Consider the following 25644-nt stretch of genomic DNA (forward strand, 5'->3'; position numbering starts at 1 on the left):
TTTCATATGTCTTATTTCTATTATCATTCAGTTCAAACATATTTTCTAATTTTTATTTGATTACTTTTTTGATCCCTGAGTTATATATAAATATGCTGATGAATGTCCAAATATTTGTTTGGAAATTATTTATTTTTTGTTTTTGATTTATAGCTAGAGTCTTCTGTGCTTAAAGATTATATTTGGTATGATGTCAAGCCTTTTTAATTTGTTGACCTTTGAATTATGGAAAAACATATGGTTAATTGGGCTTCCCTGGTGGCTCAGTGGTAAAGAATCTGCCTGCCAAATAGGAGATGCAGGTTCGATCCCAGGTTTGGGAAGATCCCCGGAGAAGGAAATGGCCACCTTCTCCAGTATTCCTGCCTGGAAAATCCCATGGATAGAGGAGCCTGGCAGGTTACTGTCCATAGGGTAACAAAAGAGTTAGATACAACTTACTGACTAAACAACAACAATATGGTTAATATTGATAAATATTACATGTACTTTGAAAGAAATATGTAGTCTGAAATAGTTGGATATAGCATTCTATATATTTAACATAGATCAAGTTCATCCATCATGTTGTTAAAATTTCCCATATTGTATATTTTCCTTGATACTCTTTCCACCAGTTACTGAGATACATGTGTTAGACTTTCTTACCATAATCTTAAATTTGCCTGTTTCTCTTTTATTTTTGCCAGTGGTTGATCTACGCATTGATTTATTTACATTTTGAGACTATTATTAAATATTCAGGCAATTCTCACTTTGTAGCGTGGAAACACAAAATGACCATGTATCCTAAAACTGTACAAAGCAAGCTAAATAACCAATGGTGAAAATTACAATTGTTACATGATATGTTTGTCACAACATTAAAAACTTTTATTTTTAGAAGTATATGTGAAATAAAATGAAAAAATAGTAAAATTTAACTCATAATTTAAAACATTACAGAGAATTAGTGTTTCATTTCTTTGTAAAATAAATTTATAAGCATAGTTTTAACAATTCTTGCCTTTTTTTGCATCATATGACTTATATTACAAAGCAAGCAATTTTTCTATGCCATTGTGAATTGTAATATTCCTTTCCAAGTTTGATTATCTTCTAATACTTTATGGTACTTTACACTTTCAATGTTATGAAACATCTCTGAGAGTTCTTTTGATATGAATTTTTTCTTGGCATCATTTCCTCTGGGACATCTTTATCCTTTTTGTCACAACCACTTTACTCCTTTTTGCTGATAATTTCATTTTCACTAAGTTCCTCTGGCTGCAAATACAGAGTCTCTCAAATGGCAGCAGCAGCAGCATTTCCATACCCAATTATTTCATCTATAATTCTATTTACCTTTCATTCAAATTTCACCTCCAGCATTATAATTTTTTATTTCTTTGCCACACTTTCATCTTTCCTAGAGATCCCTTCTTTTGATTATCCATTTTTGTAAAATGTCATGTGGGTAATATGTCAGTGGGAGATGAGACAGTGCAGCTGCACATTTTTCTGTCTCTGTGTGAACAAAATAACAGGTACACAGGGACCAATCAATGACAATTTGAATTAAGAGATGTAATTGGTCACTTTATCATGATTCTCATTGGTTATTTATATGGTGATTTATATGGTGATACGGAAGGACTATTCATGGAGTTTACACTTTCTGCAGTTACAATTAATACTTTTTGCTAGTTGAAATTTGAATCACATTATCTGGTATTATATACCTAAATTGTGATAACTGATATTTGTGTATATGGAAACTACATAAAATGAAACTACTGCCAGTAGATGATTTTAGAACTTACTGTATCTTTCCCATTCTGTTGTTTTCCCCTATTTCTTTGCACTGATCCCTGAGGAAGGCTTTCTTATCTCTCCTTGCTATTCTTTGGAACTCTGCATTCAGATGCTTATATCTTTCCTTTTCTCCTTTGCTTTTCACTTCTCTTCTTTTCTCAGCTATTTGTAAGACCTCCCTAGACAGCCATTTTGCTTTTTTGCATTTCTTTTCCATGGGGATGATCTTGATCCCTGTCTCCTGTACAATGTCACAAACTTCCGTCCACAGTTCATCAGGCACTCTGTCTATCAGATCTAGTCCCTTAAATCTGTTTCTCACTTGCACTGTATAATCATAAGGGATTTGATTTAGGTCATACCTGAATGGTCTAGTGGTTTTCCCCACTGTCTTCAATTTAAGTCTGAATTTGGCAATAAGGAGTTGATGATCTGAGCCACAGTCAGCTCCCGGTCTTGTTTTTGCTGACTGTATAGAGCTTCTCCATCTTTGGCTGCAAAGAATATAATCAGTCTGATTTCAGTGTTGACCATCTGGTGATGTCCATGTGTAGAGTCTTCTCTTGTGTTGTTGGAAGAGAGTGTTTGCTATGACCAGTGCATTCTCTTGGCAGAACTCTATTAGCCTTTGCCTTGCTTCATGCCATACTCAAAGGCCAAATTTGCCTGTTACTCCAGGTATTTCTTGACTTCTTACTTTTGCATTACAGTCCCCTATAATGAAAAGGACATCTTTTGGGGGTGTTAGTTCTAGAAGGTCTTGTAGGTCTTCATAGAACCATCAACTTCAGCTTCTTCAGCATTACTGATTGGGACATAGGCTTGGATTACCATGGTATTGAATGGTTTGCCTTGGAAATGAACAGAGATCATTCTGTCATTTTTGAGATTGCCTCCAAGTACTGCATTTCGGACTCTTTTCTTGACCATGATGGCTACTCCATTTCTTCTTAGGGATTCCTGCCCACAGTAGTAAATATAATTGTCATCTGAGTTAAATACACCCATTCCAGTCCATTTTAGTTCGCTGATTCCTGGAATGTTGACATTCACTCTTGCCATCTCCTGTTTGACCACTTCCAATTTGCCTTGCTTTCATGGACCTGACATTCTAGGTTCCTATGCAATATTGCTCTTTACAGCATTGGACCTTGCTTCTATCACCAGTCACATCCACAACTGGGTATTGTTTTTGCTTTGGCTCCATCCCTTTATTCTTTCTGAAGTTATTTCTCCATGGATCTCCAGTAGCATATTGAGCACCTACCAACCCGGGGAGTTCCTCTTTCAGTATCCTATCATTTTGCCCTTTCATACTGTTCATGGGGTTCTCAAGGCAAGACTACTGAAGTGGTTTGCCATTCCTTTCTCCAGTGGACCACATTCTGTCAGACCTCTCCACCATGACCTGCCCATCTTGGGTGGCCCCACATGGCATGACTTAGTTTCATTGAGTTAGACAAGGCTGTGGTCCATGTGATCAGATTGGCTAGTTTTCTGTGATTGTGGTTTCAGTGTGTCTGCCCTCTGATGCTGTCTCACAACACCTACCGTCCTACTTGGGTTTCTCTTACCTTGGATAAGGGGTATCTCCTCACTGCTGCCCCTCCTGACCTTGAACGTGGAGTAGCTCCTTTCAGCCCTCCTGCGCCTATGCAGCAGCAGCTCTTTGGACGTGGGGTTGCTCCTATGGTATGGACCTAACAGAAGCAGAAGATATTAAGAAGAGGTGGCAAGAATACACAGAAGAACTGTACAAAAAAATCCTCATGACCAAGATAATCATGATGGTGTGATCACTGACCTAGAGCCAGACATCTTGGAATGTGAAGTCAAGTGGGCCTTAGAAAGCATCACTACGAACAAAGCTAGTGGAGGTGATGGAATTCCAGTTGAGCTATTCCAAATCCTGAGAGATGATGCTGTGAATGTGCTGTACTCAATATGCCAGCAAATTTGGAAAACTCAGCAGTGGCCATGGGATTGGAAAAAGTCAGTTTTCATTCCAATCCCAAAGAAGGGCAATGCCAAAGAATGCTCAAACTACCGCACAATTGCACTCATCTCACACGCTAGTAAAGTAATGCTCAAAATTCTCCAAGCTAGGCTTCAGCAATATGTGAACCATGAACTTCCAGATGTTCAAGCTGGTTTTAGAAAAGGCAGAGGAACTGGAGAACAAATTGCCAACATCCACTGGATCATCAAAAAAGCAAGAGAGTGCCAGAGAAACATCTATTTCTGCTTTATTGATTAGGCCAAGGCCTTTGACTGTGTGGATCACAATAAACTGTGGAAAATTCTGAAAGAGATGGGAATACCAGACCACCAGACCTGCCTCTTGAGAAACCTGTATGCAGGTCAGGAAGCAACAGTTAGAACTGGACATGGAACAACAGACTGGTTCCAAATAGGAAAATGAGTATGTCAAGGCTGTATATTGTCACCCTGCTTATTTAACGTCTATGCAGAGTACATCATGAGAAATGCTGGGCTGGAAGAAACACAAGCTGAAATCAAGATTGCCAGGAGAAATCTCAATAACCTCAGATATGCAGATGACACCACCCTTATGGCAGAAAGTGAAGAGGAACTCAAAAGCCTCTTGATGAAAGTGAAAGAGGATAGTGAAAAAGTTGGCTTAAAGCTCAACATTCAGAAAACGAAGATCATGGCATCTGGTCCCATCACTTCATGGGAAACAGATGGGGAAACAGTGGAAACAATGTCACACTTCATTTTTGCGGGCTCCAAAATCACTGCAGATGGTGATTGCAGCCATGAAATTAAAAGACACGTGCTCCTTGGAAGGAAAGTTATGACCAACCTAGATAGCATATTCAAAAGCAGAGACATTACTTTGCCAACAAAGGTCCATCTAGTCAAGGCTATGGTTTTTCCAGTGGTCATGTATGGATGTGAGAGTTGGACTGTGAAGAAAGCTGAGTGCCGAAGAATTGATACTTTTGAACTGTGGTGTTGGTGAAGACTCTTCAGAGTCCCTTGGACTGCAAGGAGATACATCCAGTCCATTCTAAAGGAGATCAATCCTGGGTGTTCATTGGAAGGACTGATGCTAAAACTGAAACTCCAATACTTTGGCTACCTCATGTGAAGAGTTGACTCATTGGAAAAGACTCTGATGCTGGGAGGGACTGGGGGCAGGAGGAGAATGGGACGACAGAGGATGAGATGGCTGGATGGCATCACCGACTCGAAGGACATGAGTCTGAGTGAACTCTGGGAGTTGATGATGGACAGGGAGGCCTGGCGTGCTGCAATTCATGGGGTTGCAAAGAGTTGGACACGACTGAGTGACTGAACTGAACTGAACTATATCTTCCTTGTGGATTATCTCTTTTAACACTAAGAAATGTCTATCTCTAAGAATATTTCTTGCTGCACTATAAACTTTGTATAATATTAGTATAGATATGTCTTTTTTGTTTGCATATTGTTTACTCTTCTATTACTTTTAATCCTTCTGTGCAATTATATTTAATATACTTTGTTTGAAATTAACATATCTTTATATATATGTAAATAATATAAATAAATCTAAGAAACCGCTATATATATAAATCTAAAATTCTTTATTTTCCAATTGTAGTATTTAGTCCAGTTACATTTAATGTAATTAATGATGCTTCCCTGGTGACTCAGTGGTAAAGAATCTGCCTGCCAGTGCAGGAATGCAGGAGATGTGGATTTGATCCCTGGATCAGGAAGGTCCCTTGGAAGGAAATGGCAGCCCACTCTAATAATCTTGCCTGGGAAATCCCATGGACAGAGGAGCTTGGCAAGCTACAGTGTGTGGGGTCACAAAAGAGTCAAAAACAATTTAGCAACTAAGCTGTTTTATATTTACCAGGGAATCATTTGTTTCTCACTTTTCCCTTGTACTCTGTTTTTTTCTATTTCTTGCCCTTTTTAGATTAAATCATTTCAGTTCAGTCACTCAGTCATGTCCAACTCTTTGCAACCCCATGGACTGCAGCACGCCAGGCTTCTCTGTCCATCACCAACTCCCTGAGCTTGCTCAGACCCACGTCCATCGAGTCGGTGATGCCATCCAACCATGTCATCCTCTGTCGTCCCCTTCTCCTCCTACCTTCAATCTTTCCCAGCATCAGGGTCTTTTCCAATGAGTCAGTTCTTCACATCAGGTGGCCAAAATACGAGTTTCAGCTTCAGCATCAGTCCTTCCAATGAATATTCAGGACTTATTTCCTTTAGAATGGACTGGTTGGATGTCCTTGCAGTCCAAGGGACTCTCAAAAGTCTTGTCCAACACAACAGTTCAAAAGCATCAATTCTTTGGCGCTCAGTTCAGTTCAGTTCAGTCACTCAGTCATGTCCAACTCTTTGTGACCCCATGGACTGCAGCACGCCAGGCCTCCCTATCCATCACCAACTCCTGGAATCCACCTAATCCCATGTCCATCGAGTCAGTGATGTCATCCAACCATCTCATCCTCTGTTGTCCCCTTCTCCTCCTGCCCTCAATCTTTCCCAGCATCAGGGTCTTTTCCAATGAGTCAGCTCTTCACATCAGGTGGGCAAAGTATTGGAGTTTCAGCTTCAACATCAGTCCGTCCAATACTCTCACATCCATACATGACTACTGGAAAAACCATGGCTTTGACTAGATGGAACTTTGTCAGCAAATATTGTCTCTGCTTTTGAATATGCTGTCTAGGTTGGTCGTGGCTTTTCCTCCAAGGAGCAAGCATCTTTTATTTCCATGGCTGCAATCACCATCTGCAGTGATTTTGGAGCCCAAGAAAATACAGTCTGTCACTTCTCCATTGTTTCCCCATCTATTTCCCATGAAGTGATGGGACCGGATGCCATGATCCTTGTTTTTTAAATGTTGAGTTTTAAGCCAGCTTTTTCACTCTCCTCTTTCACTTTCAACAATAGACTCTTTAGTTCTTTGCTTTCTGCCATGAGGGTGGTGTTATCTGCATATCTGGGGTTATTGATATTTCTCATGGCAATCTTAATTCCAGCTTGTGCTTCATCCAGCCTGGCATTCCGCATGATGTACTTTGCATATAAGTTACCTAAGCATGGTGACAATATACAGCCTTGACATACGCCTTTCCCAATGCCCTCCTTTTTGAGCCCTTAGATTAAATAAGTGTTTTTATTATTTTATTTTCCATTCTATCAATTTGTTGATAGAGAATACTTTTATTCTCTATCTTTGTTACCCTATAGATAACAAGCTGTGTACTTAACTGGTTAGAGTCTACTATGAATTAGTATTCTCACAATTTCATAATCAATAAGTAACTTAGAATGCTTTGTCTCTATTTTCTGTTTCCTGGCTTTTTAAAGATAAAATGATTTAATATCACCTAACATTGACCGTCTCCAGTGTTCTTTGGTCCTTTCTGTATTTCTATGCTTTTCACTTTTATTTAGCTTGAAGAAATTCATTTATTATTATTTTTAATGTGAATCTTCTGGCAGTGAATTCTTCTGGTTTTTGTATAGCTGAAAATATCCTTGACATTTATTTTCAAAGTATATCTTTGCCTGGTATAAAATTCTAGGTGGCCAGTTGTAGTTTTCACTGGTTTAAAGATGTTATTTTGTTGCCTTTTTACCTACATACTTTCTCTGGAAATTTAGCTGAACATTTGATATATATTACCTTGAAGGCAATGTCTTTTATTCTCTGGTGCTTTTAACATAATCTTCTTATATTTTGTCTTCAACAGTTTTACTGTAATATTCCTAAGTCTGTTTTTCTTTGCATATATCTGGCGAAGAGTTTATCAAGCTTCTTGAATCTATAGCTTAATGTCCTTGCTTGCTCTTTCGTTTTTTGAACACCAAATTACTTTCTGCTGTATATTGTTTGTTCCTTTTTACTTTGTTCTATTTTCCATTCCTTTTGTTCCCCATGCTGAAGCCTGGTTATTTTATGCATAAAATATTCTTAATTATATTCTTAATCTTCATAGCTTAGAATTTGAAAAATACCTCAGTGGCAATAGTGGCACAGAATGTTAGGTTACCTTCAATGTGATTTCTTTTTGAGTCTCTTCAGTCCTGACTGCCTTAGTTGCTCTCAAATGCTTTCAAACTTTCTTTTTTACTTTATTCATATTTTAAAACTGTTCTTACCAAGAGTATGTGTTTTGCTATATATTACTTCATTGTAATTGGAAGCAAAAATCTACAACTGGAATTTTATTAATGTATAATAGTTAGCTACCATATGTATTTTAGGTTTGCACTCTGTTATTACAAGTGATATAAGAGTAATAATACTTGTATAACAAAAAAGTAACTAATATAATTGAAAATTAATATATAAAAGCTATTTAAAAAATTTAGTTTTCACAAATTCACATAATACCAAATAAATGAGAAAGTGATTTTTTAAAATAATCTGATTAAGGTTTTTTCAAAGTTCTTTTGAGGACTGAATGATTTTTGATTCTTCATTATTTCTTTAATCTCACTTTAATCTTTATTTGATATACAAATATGATTTGTATTCTGTGGATCAGAGACAAATTTATTACAGTGAGAAACAACTGTACTGGAAAATATTAGCCTTGAAAATGCCTTTCCAAAATCTTTCCTTGCTACTTGCCTAACAATTTCTTTCATTTTAGTCCATATTTACTAAGGTAACTTGTCTCTTTTAGTTTTCCTTATCATTATTTCCTTACATCTTGGGTCAATAGACAAAATTATGAGATCTCTTACATAGCATAAAGTGTAGATTATTTTTATTATTTACAATAATAAGTACACTTTAAGGCCACTCATAGTTTGCAATGTACATTCTCACACACACTTTTATTTGAACCCCTTAATAGTCCTATGAGTTTGGCAAAGTAGTTGTTTTCCTGTTTTATAGATGGGGGAAATCAGAATCAAATACTCAGAGTGCTTTTTCCTACATCACCCAAGAATAAAAGAGTAAATCTGAAGTTCAGACTCATGCCTCTTGATCTAATCCCATGTTTATTTCTTTGCACTACGTTGCATCATTCAATCAACATTCATTAGGTACCTGTGATATGCCAAACCCATAAATAATCACTGGGAATAAACAGGGAAATATGACATGAGCAAGAAAACAAGTTAAAACATATGTGGACTTGGAAGAAAAGGTTCCCTTTTTTCTTTTGTTGGATTTCTTCTAAATTCTTCAAAGACAATATCTGTGGATCTAGTTCACAGGATTTATTAAGTGCATATTGTAAACTCTAGGTGCCATTAGGGAATAGAGAAAGAAACAGAAGGCATGATCCTTCTCAGAAAGTCCTTTGACACTAAGCAATATAGACAACCAATGAAGCAATCTGAAAAGCAAGTATCCAGTGAATTACTTGTTGTTTGGCTTTACATGGAGCCCATCATCATATGCAAACCTCACATGTTCATGTTTATTTTCATTGCTGTTATAAAATCAAAAGTTAAGAATGGCCTCACTCAGGCTAGACTGGTTAGCATTCCTAATAGAAGCCATCAGGTGGTTGGTCATAGTATCTGAAATACTAGGGTTCTCCACATTGGTTATAAATTATGGACCACTGCCTGGAAACCCTCGCTACATAAAACCTAAAGCCTGTTACCATGATTTCCGTCTTTTCTTTGAGTTTAACTAGCCAGACTCTCGGAGAAGGCAATGGCACCCCACTCCAGTACTCTTGCCTGGAAAATCCCATGGATGGAGGAGCCTGGTGGGCTGCAGTCCATGGGGTCGCTGGGAGTTGGACACGACCGAGCGACTTCACTTTCACTTTTCACTTTCATGCATTGGAGAAGGAAATGGCAACCCACTCCAGTGTTCTTGCCTGGAGAATCCCAGGGACGGGGGAGCCTGGTGGGCTGCCGTCTCTGGGGTCGCACAGAGTCGGACACGACTGAAGCAACTTAGCAGCAGCAGCAGCAGCCAAACTCTGCATATGAATCCTCAACAGAAATGTAGCGTATATTTAATTGATTGGATTTCAAAGATGAGAATCCATAAAACTAGGCTTAAAGAGCATAAAAAGTGACACATTTATTGTGATTTAATCTTTTCCAGATATCTTATTATCAATTCTTATACAAATTTTTATCAGAGATATGAGTTTTCTGATTCTAAAAATGATTATCTGAAAACTGAGAGATGCTAAGCATTTCAGATAACACAGCAGAGGTACAGATAGAATTCAAATTCAAATCCAGGTTATTTCAAAGTCCATGATTTTTCTTCTATACCAGGAGTTGGGAAATATTTTCTTTGAAGAGCCAGGTAACAAATATTTTAGGGTTTGTGGGCCATTTGGTCTCTGTCACAGTTATAGCTTCCCAGGTGGCACTAGCGGTAAAGAACCCACCTGCCAATGCAGAAGATGTAAGAGATGCAGGTTTGATTTCTGGGTTGGGAAGATCCCCCAGAGGAGGGCATGGCAGTCAACTCCAGTATTCTTGCCTGGAGAAGCCCATGGATGGAGGAGCCCGGCGGGCTACGGTCCATAGGGTCGCACAGAGTCAGACATGACTGAAGTGACTTAACACACAGTTACTTAACACTGCTGTTACAGAGTGAAAGTAGCATAGACAATACAGAAAGGAATGAGCATGGTTGTGCTATAATAAAATCATATTTATGAACACAAAAATTTCAATTTCATATAATTTTCACAATATTCACATTATTTTTCTTTGAATTGTTTTTCAACCATTTCAAAATGCAAAAGTCATTCTTAGCTCACAGACCATAAAAAACAGGCAATGGGTCCGTTTTGGCCCATGGGCTATAGAGTCTGACCTCTGCTGTATTTCTAGTTTCCAGTCCACTACCTAAAATGAACAGAATATTGTATTGTAGAGGGATTCGATGAGGAATGAATCTTCACCCTTAAGGTACATACTCCTCAGCGATCACATTTATGCAATACTGCAGAAGACAAAATGCTATGCTACAAATATTGTTAAGTGTAAAATAGACTCAAAAGGACCTGGTGATTGATTGGACATAGAGAGACAGAGATAGCTTTGTCTCAAATGGAATTTCCCCATTCATCTAATCTTCCACACCCCTCTATACCCCTCCCCACCCACACACATATACACATTCTACGAGTTAGAAATTTTAGTCATAACAGATTGCTTTCAGTGCTAGAAAACACCAAAGTTTTTATATTTCCCTAGCCTTTCAGGTAAGGAGTTCATGTTTTTCCTTCTTGGTAAGTGCTTTCTCCACTTGGACTTTCCAAAAAACACATACTAATCTTCTAAGATTTAGCTCAAGGATTACTTCTATTATAAGGCCTAGACTTTTCTGAATTTTTCTCCCAAACCCTACATAGTATGTGTAATTAATCTCTTCCTCCTCTGTGCTTCCTCAATAAACATTTCTGTCACAGTTCCTATATACTTGCAAATAATCCATAGTTCAAAGAAGACTTTATAGGGAAATTAGAAAATATTTTGAGTTGAATGAAAATAATATGTCAAATTTTATGGGATGCAATTAAAGCAATGTTAAAGGGAAATTTATAGCTTTAAATGTCTATGTTTGGTGGGAGTAGCGGGGTGAGGAGGTAGTTAGGGTTGAGGGAAAGCATTATTAAGGGCTTCCCCAGTGGTTCAGATGGTAAAGAATCTGCCTGGAATGCAAAAGACTTAGGTTCAATCCCTGGGTTGGGAAGATCCCCTGGAGAAGAGAATGGCTACACAATCTACTATTTTTGCCTGGAGAATTCCATGGACAGAGGAGCCTGGCAGGGTAAGGTCCATGGAGTCACAAAGAGTCAGATGCAACTGAGTAACTAAGACTTCTACTTTTTTCAAGCATTATAAAATCAATAATCATTTTTCACCTGAAGTAATTGGAAAAAGAGCAAATAAAAACCAAAGTAAAAATAAAAAGGAAATAACAAAGAGCAAAAGTCAGTCAAGTAGGAAAAAAAAATTCCTGTATCATCACTGTTATTTTATTTTCTCTATAAATAGCAGCAGTGCAATTAGACTTTTAGTTTTACACTTTATGAGATATAAAATAAATGAAGTATAAAACATGAAAAAAAGACTTAAAATTTAAATCATTTTCTCATAAACTGAATTAACATCTAAAGAGAAAAACAACCTGAAAATTATTTCACTTATCTATTTGTTTTATAGTTTTGCCTCTTAAAATTTAGTTTTTAACATATTTAAAATTCATTTTCATATGCAGAATACGATAGAGTCCCATTTTGTTTTCTAAATACAATAAGCCAGTTTTTCTAATTCTATCCATTAAAACTTTAATCCTTAGCCTGATAATTTGTGGCACTACATTAACTATATACTAGTTTCTGGAATATTCAAGAGACAGTTTTTAAACACTCTGTTCTATTCCATTGATCTATTTTTCTACTCCTTACACTAGCAATACAATACACTGTTTCTCTTACTATAACTTTTTACTATGTAAAACATTTCTGGTGGAGCATATCCTCCCCCCTTTCCAATTTTTGTACATCTTTTTCAAAATTGAGTTCCAAAGAATAGCAAGAAGAGATAAGAAAGCCTTTTTCAGCGATCAATGCAAAGAAATAGAGGAAAACAACAGAATGGGAAAGACTAGAGATCTCTTCAAGAAAATCAGAGATACCAAAGGAACATTTCATGCAAAGATGGGCTTGATAAAGGACAGAAATGGTATGGACCTAACAGAAGCAGAAGATATTAAGAAGAGATGGCAAGAATACACAGAAGAACTATACAAAGAAGATCTTCATCACCAAGATAATCACGATGGTGTGATCACTCACCTAGATCCAGACATCCTGGAATGTGAAGTCAAGTGGGCCTTAGAAAGCATCACTACGAACAAAGCTAGTGGAGGTGATAGAATTCCAGTTGAGCTATTCCAAATCCTGAGAGATGATGCTGTGAAAGTGCTGCACTCAATATGCCAGCAAATTTGGAAAATTCAGCAGTGGCCACAGGACTGGAAAAGGTCAGTTTTCATTCCAATCCCAAAGAAGGGCAATGCCAAAGAATGCTCAAACTACCGCACAATTGCACTCATCTCACATGCTAGTAAAGTAATGCTCAAAATTCTCCAAGCCAGGCTTCAGCAATATGTGAACCGTGAACTTCCAGATGTTCAAGCTGGTTTTAGAAAAGGCAGAGGAACCAGAGATCTAATTGCCAACATCCGCTGGATCATGGAAAAACATCTATTTCCAGAAAAACATCTATTTCTCCTTTATTGACTATGCTAAAGCCTTTGACTGTGTGGGTCACAATAAACTGTGGAAAATTCTGAAAGAGATGGGAATACCAGACCACTGGACCTGCCTCTTGAGAAACCTGTATGCAGGTCAGGAAGCAACAGTTAGAACTGGACATGGAACAACAGACTGGTTCCAAATAGGAAAAGGAGTATGTCAAGGCTGTATATTGTCACCCTGTTTATTTAACTTATATGCAGAGTACATCATGAGAAACGCTGGGCTGGAAGAAACACAAGCTGAAATCAAGATTGCCAGGAGAAATCTCAATAACCTCAGATATGCAGATGACACCACCCTTATGGCAGAAAGTGAAGAGGAACTCAAAAGCCTCTTGATGAAAGTGAAAGAGGATAGTGAAAAAGTTGGCTTAAAGCTCAACATTCAGAAAACGAAGATCATGGCATCTGGTCCCATCACTTCATGGGAAATAGATGGGGAAACAGTGGAAACAGTGGCTGACTTTATTCTTTTGGGCTCGAAAATCACTGCAAATGGTGATTGCAGCCATGAAATTAAAAGACGCTTATTCCTTGGAAGGAAAGTTATGACCAACCTAGATAGCATATTGAAAAGCAGAGACATTACTTTGCCAACAAAGGTCCATCTAGTCAAGGCTATGGTTTTTCCTGTGGTCATGTATGGATGTGAGAGTTGGACTGTGAAGAAGGCTGAGCGCCGAAGAATTGATGCTTTTGAACTGTGGTGTTGGAGAAGACTCTTGAGAGTCCCTTGGACTGCAAGGACATCCAACCAGTCCATTCTGAAGGAGATCAGCCCTGGGATTTCTTTGGAAGGAATGATGCTAAAGCTGAAACTCCAGGACTTTGGCCACCTCATGCGAAGGGTTGACTCATTGGAAAAGACTCTGATGCTGGGAGGGATTGGGGGCAGGAGGAGAAGGGGACGACAGAGGATGAGATGGCTGGATGGCATCACTGATTCGATGGACGTGAGTCAGTGAACTCCGGGATTTGGTGATGGACAGGGAGGCCTGGAGTGCTGCGATTCATGGGGTCACAAAGAGTCGGACACGACTGAGCGACTGATCTGATCTGATTCACTTATTTCATATTATTCACTTATTTCACATTATTCACTTATTTTCCAATTTTATAATAAGCTTTGGATAGTTTCTTCCACTTCTTGAAAAGCATACTGGTACATATGAGCTGAATTTAATCAAACACTTGATTTTCACTGTTTAATATTATCTTGTGATTTCTCTTCTTTGGTCCATCATTATGTTGAATTACATTGCTGGATTTCTTTTTTAAGATATCAAATCATATTTGCCTTTGTGGAGTGAACTTGCTTGTTTATTATATATAATATTTAAGCATACTCTTGGATTTTATTGATTTTTAATCTTGGATTCTTACTTTTACATTTATATGTGAAATTAGTTTATATATTTCTTTTTTGAATGTTCAGAATATACAACTCTCATAAAATTGTTTGGGAAATTTTTCACCTTTTCTATTTTTTGAAACCACTTGCATAAAATAAGAATTATCTGTTCCTTCAAAATTTGTCAGAACCCACCTGTAAAACCAATTGAGCCTGGGGCTTTTTTGAGGAAACATTTATAATTTATAATTTCTATTTAAATGTTTTTGATTTTTATTAATATATTCAATTTTTCTTTTCCAGTTTTGGATTACTAGATAGTTCTTCTATATATTCAAATTTTAATACAGATAGTTGTTCATAATATATTTACGAATAACTCTGTTTTAGGTATAGTTAGGTTTAGGTATAGTTTTCACTCCCTTTATACTGGAATTTTTTGAACCTTCCTTTTCTCTTGTTTTCTTAATTACACATGCCTGGTACTTCTTCAAAGAACAAATTTTAGTTTTATTCATTTCTGTTTTTATTCTAGTTACTATTCTCCAAGTCACTGATTTCTGTCCTCTTTATTATTTCCTCCCTTCCTGTTTCTCTGCATTTACTCTGATGTTCTATTTTAGATTCTTATGTTGGACACTTGGATAATTTGTTGTCACTGTTTCATAAATTTTCCCTCTAGATGTTATTTTAACTGTAGTCCATAAATACTGATATATAGTTCTTTTATTGTCAACGAGTCCTAAGTATTTTTTATACCTCATAATTTCTTTTTGAAGTTGTAAAATTTTAATAGCATTTTGTTTCTAGCCCTGATTTTTCAGAGCATAACAACTTTAATTGTGCCAGTTATGTCAATATTAGAGTTTTACTCCTCTTCCACTTGGCCCAAGAGTTTATTAGGAAGTACTTAAATAGTGAGCCTTTATTCATTCAGAAATTAAGGACCAGTCTGTATCAGAGATGTATTAGAGATTCTCCTAGCTGGTCAAAAAGTGTTTACCAGTACTCTTACCATTTTTTTCTTTTTTTTTTTTAATATACAGAAATATGTACAAAATCCTTTTTCCTTTCCTCTTTTCTTATTTTAAAAATTTGTGTTCTTTGCTCTTCTTACTTTTATTCTTTATTTTCAAATTATTTATTGTTTAATTGAGGCATAACTTATATTCAAGATTATTTTCGTTTTAGGTATAAAACATAATGATTCAATATTTGTATATATTGGGAAATGATCACCAGAGTGAGTCTAGTTAACATCCATCATCATACTTAGTTACAGTTTTTTTTCTTGTGATGGGAGCTTTTAAGATCGACTCTTTTAGCAACTTTCAAATATGTAGTACATTATTAACCATAGTTGCCACCCTGCACAGTACATCCCCTTGACTGTGTTTTATAACTGAAAGTTTGTACATTTTGACTCTCCTGATCTATTTTGTCCACTCCCTAATCCCCACCTCTGGCAAACACTAATCTGTTCTCTGTATCTATGAGCTTGCTTTTTTCCCCTTTAAAAAAAATCCCATATCTAAGTGAGATCATAGGGTATTTGCCTATCTCTGTTATTTTACTTAGCATAAAGCCCTCAAGTTCTGTCCATGTTGTCACAATGGCAATATCTCCTTGTTTTTTATGACTGAATATATGTGTATACACACACACACACCATATTTTCTTTATATATTCATCCATTGTTAGACACTTGGGTTGTCTCCATATATTGGCTATTGTAAGTAACATTACAGTGAACATGAGGGTACATATATATTTTTGAGTTAGTCTTTTCATTTTCTTTGGCTAAATACCCAGAAGTGGAATTGCTAGATCACATGGTGGTTCTATTTTTCAAAATGTTTTGAGGAAATTCCATACTACTTTCCTTAGTGCTGCTGCTGCTGCTGCTGCTGCTGCTAAATCGCTTCAGTTGTGTCCGACTCTGTATGACCCCATAGATGGCAGCCCACTAGGCTCCCCCATCCCTGGGATTCTCCAGGCAAGAACACTGGAGTGGGTTGCCATTTCCTTCTCCAATGCATGAAAGTGAAAAGTGAAAGGGAAGTCGCTCAGTCGTGTCCGACTCCTAGCGACCCCATGGACTGCAGCCTTCCAGGTTCCTCCATCCATGGGATTTTCCAGGCAAGAGTACTGGAGTGGGGTGCCATTGCCTTCTCTCTTCCTTAGTGGCTGCACCAATATACATTCCCATCAACAGTGCACAGAGTTACCCTTTCTCCATGTCTTTGTCAATACTAGCTGCTTCTTACCTTTTTGATAGTAGTCATTCTAGCATTTTTTCAGAGTACAGGTCTTTCACCACCTTGATTAAATTTATTTCTAGGTATTTTATTCTTTTTATGCAATTGGAAATGGAACAGTTTTCTCAATTTTTCTTTCTGATAGTTTCTTAGTGTTTAGGAATGCAACCAATTCTATGTACTGATTTTGTATCCTGCAACTTTACTGAATTCACATTAGTTCTAATAGTTTTCTGGTGGTATCTTTAGGTTCTATATATAAAATCATATCATCTGCAAATAGTGACAGTTTTACTTCTCCCTTTCCAATTAAGATGCCTATTATTTATTTTTCTTGCCTAATGTTCTGGCTAGAATAACCAATACTATGTTGAATAGAAGTGGCAAAATTGGGCATCCTTGTCTTTTTCCTGATCTTGGAGGAAGTTTTCAGCTTTTCACTACTGATATGATGTTAGCTGTAGATTTGTCATAAACGGCCTTTATTATGTTGAGGTTTATTCCCTGGATACCGACTTTGAGAGTTTTTATCATAAATATATGTTGAATTTTGTCAGATGTTTTTTCTGCATCACATTGTTTTTATTCTTCATTTTCTTAATGTGGTGTATCATGTTGGTTGATTTGCAAATGGTGAACTATCCTTTCATCTCTGGAATATGTTCCACTCTGTCATGGTGTATAATACTCTTAATGTAATGTTGAATTTGGTTTGCTAATATTTTGTTAAGGATTTTTCCATTTATATTCATCGGGGATATTAACCTGTAATTTTCTTTTCTTGTGGTATCCTTGTCTGGTTTTGGTACCAGGCTAATGCTGGCCTCATGAAATGAGTTTGAAAGTATTCCCTCCTCTTCTGTGTTCTGAAGAGTTCAAGAAGAATTGGCTTTAATTCTTGGAAAGTTTGGTAGAATTCACCAGTATAGATGTCTCATCCTGGACATTTTTGTAGAGAGTTTTTAAATTAATGATTCAGTCGCCATACTAGTCACTGGTCTGTTCAGATTTTCTATTTCTTCATTACTTGGCTCTGGAAAGTTGTATGTTTCTAGTAATTTATCCATTTCTTCTGGATTGTTTAATTTGCTAGTGTATAATTGTTTGTAGTAATCTCTTCTGATCCTTTATATTTCTGTGGTACCTGTTGTAATGTTTCCTGTTTTATTTATGATTTTATTTGAACCCTCTCTATTTTTCTTCTTGGTAAGTCTGACTAAACGTTTATCAGTTTTGCTGATCTTTTAAAAAAAATCAGCCCTTGGTTTTATTGATTTTTTTCTATTTTCTTTCTATTCTCTGTATTATTTATTTCTGTACTGACTTTAATCCCTTCCTTCTACTGTCTTTGGGCTTTGTTCTTTCTTCTTTTTCTAGTTCCTTTAGGTGTAAAGTTAGGTTGTTTATCTGAAATTTTTGTTACATTTTGAGGCAGCCATTTATTTCTATGAACTTCTCTCTTATAACTGCTTTAGAATTGAACATATTTACTTTTAAAGTAATGATAAGTATGTACTTTCTGACATTTTGTTAATTGTTTTCTTGCTGTTTTGTAGTTTCTTTTTTTACTAGTTCTTCTCTTGCTTCCTTTGTGGCTTGATGACTTTTAAGAATGATATGCTTAGTTTCCTTTTTCATTATCTTTTTTGTATCTATTACAGGTTTTCTGTATCTATTACAGTCAGAGGCTATATTCAAGGCATACTTATACTAAATATTTTTTCTCTGACATTTAAGTTTGTATGGTGTGCTGTTTTTATTTTGCTAGATCTGACAATTCTTTTTTTTTTATTTCATAAATTGGAAGGTAAGCCTCTATTCAAAGATTCATCCAGAAAACTATAACCATCCAGAAAACTGTCCAGATATCATAATTTAGCAAAAAAAGAAAAAATTCATGTGTAGAAGTTTCCTAGTCTAGCCACAACTTCTTTGACTTTATTTGTAGAAAAGTTGGCAAGGTCTTTTGTCAGAATCTATTAACTTAATATAAATTTCTAAAAATATTAGTTATCTGAATTTCAATCTTTAATGGGAAAGGTGAAACCAATTAGTCAGGGATTTAGACACTGACAAAAATGTATGCTCAGAGGAATATTGTAAGCTCTGTTTTTACCATTTATCAGTCATGACCTTATATAATCATATATCCTTCTTTGGCATCATTTTTATTTGAATTAAAATGAGGTGTTTGGGCTAGGTGATTCCTTTCAGCTCTGGTTGTATTTCAAGCTTGATGGTGAATTATAGAAAAGATAATATAATAAATAAGTATGATCAATCAAGTAATTGTAGTCCTAGGCTATTAAGTGATAAGGACAAAGATAATCATATCTATTGATTCTTTTAGAGTTTTGCTACTTAAAACCTGATTGGCTTCCAAAAGCATCAGTGTCACCTGCGAGTTAGGTAGAAATACAAATCTCAGCTGTATTAAATCAGAATCTTTAGTTTAACATGATTCTCAGGAGATTTGTAAGGTTAAAGGAGCTCTACAGGATTATTATCTCATCAGTAAAATAACTGATGTTCAAAATGATGCCTCCAATTATGAAAATTCACTTAAGTACAGGATCCTGTTTTTAAGAGGGAAGAAAATTTTCTAATATATATATTGGGATTATTTCTATGCACATGATTTAACTTCTGAAAAGTTCTTGTTTTCCAAAATAAAATTTTCTCCTTGGAAAATTAACCTAGGTGAATTCCTACAGTCCCTGGGAATCCTAAAAAAAACAAATATGACTATGCATATATAATTTTCACTTCCATCAAAGAATAGCCTAATGCATTGAAAGAAGAATTTCATCTCTCCTTGGCTAAGCAGTTTAGCCCCAGAGATAAAGGACTCATTTTCCATTTTCCTATCTGATTGCTACTAACACAACTTGATTGATTTTACATGGAAACTTTTCCAGGCCTTAGATATGACAACTTGGCAAACTGTAAGTTTCATAAATACTTGGATAGCAATTTTCTTTTAATCAGAAGGAAAGATTTCTTGGCTCCACAGTGAATCCCTCATCCCCTCACTTACGCAGTCTAGTTCCCAAGAGACCTTTCATTATCAATATTTCTTAATATGTTTTCACATTCTCAGATTTTGTCTTAAGTGGAGTTTCCCCAGGATTCAGACTATGAGATAAAGATTTGCACGCAGAAAGTTTATTAAGAACTTTCTTTGGGATCAATACCTAGGGGAGAATGAAAGATCCAGGAGTTGGCAGAGAGAGGAGTAGGACTGTGAAACATTTACACAAAGGTTTCAGCATCCCACAGGGAACTAGGATGGCCCTTCAGAATTGTCCCACTTTGTTCCACACAATCCTATCAAAAGGTCATTAGACATGGGGTTCTCCTCTCCCCCTACTCCAGGGAAGTGGCATGACCTTTTGGAGGCTTTCTTTCTCTGAAGGCAGAGACTTGATGTGAGCTGAATGCTCAGTCATGAAGCAGGGGATTTTGGTGGCACACCACAGTATTCTCTACAGATTTGATTTTTGCCTTTATGATCCCCCTCTGAGTCTCACAAGTTCTTCTAACACAAAGTTTCTGAAGACTTAGTTCTGGTATCTAAAATCACAGCTGAGGAGTTGCTATTAGAAGGAACTAAGCAATAAATTGATTTTGGTCAGAGCCCTTCCACTGACCTGCCAAATCACACCCTGGCATATGCCTCCTCCTGGATAATTGAGGTCATAATGGAGATTTCTTCATTTCATAAAATTTACAAGGTGACCTCACTCTTCTGAAAAAAGAACTACATAAGCTCATGATATTTATAACCTTACTTGTATGATGGTGGAATAATGCTAGAAATCAACTGGACTTTAAGCAATATCCAGAGAGATAGGTGTCCGGGCACCAGAAGGAAGTCAAACTCTGCTGAAAACTCCTCCCACATTTTGACCCACGCCCTCAAGTAGAGAGGCCACCAAGAGATCTCAAGCTCAGAGGCAAGACGCTAGTTGCCTCTCACCTTCCCTTCATCTGTTGGATTTGGACTTCAGGTTAGATACCTTGAAGGTTTCAGAGTTATTCTCTCCATTCTCAAATTTCTGAAGTCTACATAGACAGTAATATTATTAGAGTAAACCATATAAAATTGCCAGTATTTGATAATTTTTCACCTATAAAAAAAAGGCATATGGTTCCACCAACAGTGTAAGCATTCTTAATCTAATTTCTATTGACCCTACTTGAACTGTGAATGGCTTTCAAAGGGCTCTCTTAGCTCCCTGAAATAGTATCATGTTTTTATACCTAAGTATTTATGTGACTTCACTTTTTGTGGAGAGAGAGGGCACACATGTCAACAAATTTTCTAAGAACTTTGTGATTTTCTGCTCACCAAAATTAGGAACCCTTAGGCAGTCAAAATAATACAGAAAACCCAAATTCCTAACTGTCTAACATTCACGTTGGAGAAAGTCACTTAAGCTCTCAGAATCCTACCTCCCACTTCTATAATATAACCTTTGTATCCTAAGGATATTATAGTAAAAAAAAAAAAAAAAATAGTGTCTCAGATAGGAACAAAAACCTAATGAGCTTAATGGAGGCTCCAGGAAAGCATGGTTGGGGAACCGTAAAGTACTTATAAAGAGAAAGTAGTATGTGCCCACTTTCTCCTGTTCAAGGGCCTTCCCTTTCTCTCTGAAATCAGGAAGTGCCATAGATGAATGAAAATGGAAAGGCACACAGAAAAAAATAACATCTCAGTAACTAACCAAAAACATTTTAAAACCTCAGAGAAGATTCTTTTCAAGTTTGTGGTATAGTTTCAGGGTTTGCTGTCCAGGGACCACCGCAAAGGATGACCTGAACGTCAAGATGCTTGGTTTAGGAGTCAATTAAGTGTGTTTGTACCCAGCAGGCAGACTGAAGAGGGATTTCTTAAGCCCAAAAAAGTTCTACACCAGGGAAGCATTCTTTCAGTCTTACCCTTTAGCAGGGGCCAGAAGTCAGATCCGGCTGTTAATGTGCAGACTTTGGATGGAAAGCAACTGAATGCATGAGACTGGTTTTCCATTTCTTTCTGTCAGTCGGTTTCTATCTATCTATCTGCCTATTATCTATGTACTCCATACTCTCTGTTTCAAAGTATTTTGCTAGAGATTCACTGAGCTAATTTAACTGGCTATCATTCTATCTTTAAGCCATTCCTCAGTTCTGTCTGAGAATCAATTGCTTTTCTAAAAGATCTTGCCTTGTTTTGATATCTAACTATAGTTTGTCCTCTTCCTAAAAGCCACATTCAAATTAATTTTATATTGCCCTGTAATACATAAACGCAATTTTCTTGTTAAAACAAGCAGTAAAATATTACAAATAAAGCTAACAATTCCCTTGACCTCTTAGCATCCTGGACTCTTCTCTTGGGGCATGCCTGGTGCTCATTTCAGATTTGCGCAGTCCCCGGTTAGTTGCCTCTAGTGTATTTTGTCTAGAAGAGGGCAGCTGTTTGCATTGTGCGTTTGGTGTGGTGATTAGAGGAATGTCTTACTTATGTAGTGACCATGGTGGCATGAGGTGAGAATAAGCAGGATTTTGTGTTGCCAGATTTTCTGCTCTAGCCACTACCTACTTTTGTTTAAGAGCACAAAATTCATTGTTTATTTCATATAAAGTAAAAATAGCCTAGACTGTTATATAAATTAAAATAGATGCGACTTGGCTGTAGAAAGAGCAGCTTTGAAAAATATAATGTTTGTTCAAATAAAGAATGCATTTTAGTATTCTAATTATACTGTCAATTCTAGAAATGTCCTTATTTATATGTACAGCAAAAGTAGATTTTTAATAAACACATATTGAACTGAATTTTTTAAAATCTCTATTAAAAGTTATATATACAAAATGTATTTTTCATGGATTCTGTATATAAAGTAGAGATGCATTCTATACCAAGAGCCTCAAATATTGCCAGTTTCTATGGAAGCAGAACCTGCAGTACCAATTCACATCTACAAGTATCATTTTAAAACAACATATGTGAGATTCTTTAGCCTATAAATTTCAGAAAAGCATAATTCTCTATATATCAAAATACATAGTTGTGTGTTTATTTAAATGTTTCTTCTTTATCCTGATCTTCCTGAAGTGTAAACAGAATTTTTTTTAAAATATTCCTTTTTGGAAATAAAAATTCTTGAGCATTGAGTCTTTACTAGATCGTAGGCATTATCTTTGTGCTTTCACATGATTTCATTTCATCCTCATAGTAGCCAAGTGAGATGGGTAGTATGTCGGCTCCTCAGGTGTGGAAAAGAAGAACCCTAGGCTCAGAGAGAAGAAATGGATTGTCAAATTTAGTTTACCCAGCTAGTAAAGATAGGGCTAGGACTATTCCAGGTGGCACAGTGGTAAAGAATCTACCTGCCAATGCAGGAGACGTGGGTTCGATCTCTAGGTCAGGAAGATCCCCCTAAGAAGGAAATGGCAATCGGGAAATCCCATGGACAGAGGAGCCTGGCAGGCTATATATAGTCCACAGGATCCCAAAAGAGTCAGACATGACTGAGCGACTAAACAATAATAAAAAAGACGGGCTAAGAGTTAAACCCAGGGTTCGGCCTGGCCATCCTTCCCTTCAGAATGGTGCACTTACTAGATTCCCTTTACCGTGGTTAGCATTCATTGCACAGACTTGAACCGGTCTCTGGTTTGAGGTTCCAATAATTATACGACAGAGTTCTACTTCTTTGCACTGAGTTGCTCCTGTGGGGGCATATTCGGTATTCAGATGAGAATGAGGTGTGGCTACCTCCCTTGTGTCACTGTGAGAGGAAATGCCCAAGACTCGGCATCCTGTATCGTGATCAGACTTTCCTCTGCCAGTGTCTCACTTGTGGTTTCCCTACTAAAGCCATGGCCGGGAAATCCTGGCATAACCACTTCCCACAAATCACAAATCAAGGCACAGAGACACTGCCACTGCCACAGGAACAGGCTTTAAGGTTCAAAGCGATTTGGGATTCAAAGACCCTTAGAGCAAGGCGATGCAAAATGACTCAGAGGTTTTGGGCACAGGCCCTCAAGACAGAGAAAGCCACAGCATAAGGCCTACTAATTAGTTTCAGGTGGGTGGTGTCTATTTGGGGACCCAACAGAAAGTGGGAAAACTGAGCCCTCCTGTTCCTCACTGAAGCCACCCCACTCTTTCTGAGACCTATTCGGGTAAAGCCACCAGGTACTTCTTTGGGCTCTGTTTGTTCCTGGCTCAGGAAATAACCCAGAGCTTTCTTCCAGTACTTGGGTCTCTTTTGTGGTGTATGAAAAGGAAGAGGTTGTGGGCATTCCCGGGGGACTTTGATGTCTCTGGGGGCTGGAGTTGAGGGCTTTGCATTAGGCTCCTGGTTAACTTATGGTGTGTTTCATGTCTAGCCCTCATCTAGCAAGGAACAAAGGACCTCGTATTGCAAGCCATAACCTATGGGTCTGGAAGTTTTTTAAGTTATAAAGAAATATTTACTACTTCAAAGAGGGGAAATGAAAAGGTGGGGGGCGGGGTGGAAATGACACTGTAAAAAATAGAGCGTGGCTGGTCTTTTCCTCAAAGGTGGAGAACAAGAAGGGAGAGTGTGCTACATTGACCACTGAAAATCATAAAATCACCCTAATTAAGCCAGTAGTGCAAATGGACACTCTATAAACATACCACCAAGGCTCAGGGAGAGTAGGTCTGTGGACAAGGAAAAATTCTCGTTAAAATAGAAAACATGTTTGACTCTCATGCTCCCCTTTTAAGAAAAGCCCTCTGCCTTTAGATGTCGTACCCTGCTCTGACACTGAGGACAGTGTTTGGGGGGGCTTCCCTGGTATCTCAGCTGGTAAAGAATCTGCCTGCAATGCAGGAGACCCCAGTTCAATTCCTGGGTCCACAAGATCCCCTGGAGAAGGACGAGGCTACCAACTCCAGTATTCTTGGGCTTCCTTCATGGCTCAGACAGTAAATAATCCACCTGCAATGTGGGACACTTGGGTTTGATCTTTGGGTTGGGAAGATCCCCTGGAGGAGGGCATGGCAACCCATTTCAGTATTCTTGCCTGGAGAATTCCCATGGACAGAGGAGCCTGGGGGGCTAGAGTCCATAGGGATGCAGAGAGTCAGATACAAGTGAGAGACTAAGCATAGCACAGCACATCCCTTTCAGAACCTGATACAAAGCTAGAGAAATACATGCAGACTGATGTATGTTCTAGCCCTAGATTCTAATAAAGTAGCAACTATGCAACACCGGGGAAGATGGGAGATGACTCTCAATATCTTAGTGTTAAGAGCAACATTGAGCTCTAGGAAATAAGACAAAAGTAGAATTGCAACATCAGATAATGGAAGATAAGTTCTTCATGTCATTCCCCAATCTCCGAAATGTTTTATTTTAAAGAATTTTTAGGGACAAGACTGCTTCATTGTTAATTAGTCTAGCCATCTAGAATATTTCTTACAGATAACTGAATTTCCCTGTGAATTTTCGGCGCTGGCTTATTTTCCCGCCATGGACAGGGTAAATGTTGTGCTTGGGGCACCAGAAGAATAAGAATAAGCAGTTTGGCAGCATCTAGTTTCTGAAGCAACAGACTCTGCAGTGACCTTTCTCCTGTGTCATAGTTGAAATGCCAAGTGAGAGGTTCTGATAACAATTTTAAGGGGGAGACAAGGAGACAGGGAGGGTTTCCCTGGTGGCTCAGTGGTAAAGAATCCACCTGCCAGCACAGGAGACTTAAGTTCGATCCCTGGGTCAGGCAGATTCCCCTGGAGAAGAAAATGGCTACTGACTCCAGTATTCTTGCCTGGGAAATCCCATGGATAGAGGAACTGGCAGGCAACAGTCCATGGGGTTGCAAAAGAGTCAGATGTGACTTAGCGACTAAACAACAGCAACAAAGGAGATGCTAAGTTGCTTCAGTCGTGTCCGACTCTGTGCGACCCCATAAACAGCAGCCCACCAGGCTCCCCTGTCCCTGGGATTCTCCAGGCAAGAACACTGGAGTGG

At 37.6% G+C, this 25644-nt stretch overlaps 1 protein-coding gene across 1 annotated transcript in view; it reads left to right on the forward strand.

Annotated features, from left to right (window-relative positions):
* Nucleotides 1-25644, forward strand: part of PAPPA2 (pappalysin 2) — a 316324-nt gene that overhangs the window by 163995 nt on the left and 126685 nt on the right. The window lies entirely within an intron of this gene.

Source organism: Bos taurus, chromosome 16, assembly GCF_002263795.3.
Source record: "Bos taurus isolate L1 Dominette 01449 registration number 42190680 breed Hereford chromosome 16, ARS-UCD2.0, whole genome shotgun sequence".
Classification (NCBI taxonomy): Eukaryota; Metazoa; Chordata; class Mammalia; order Artiodactyla; family Bovidae; genus Bos; species Bos taurus.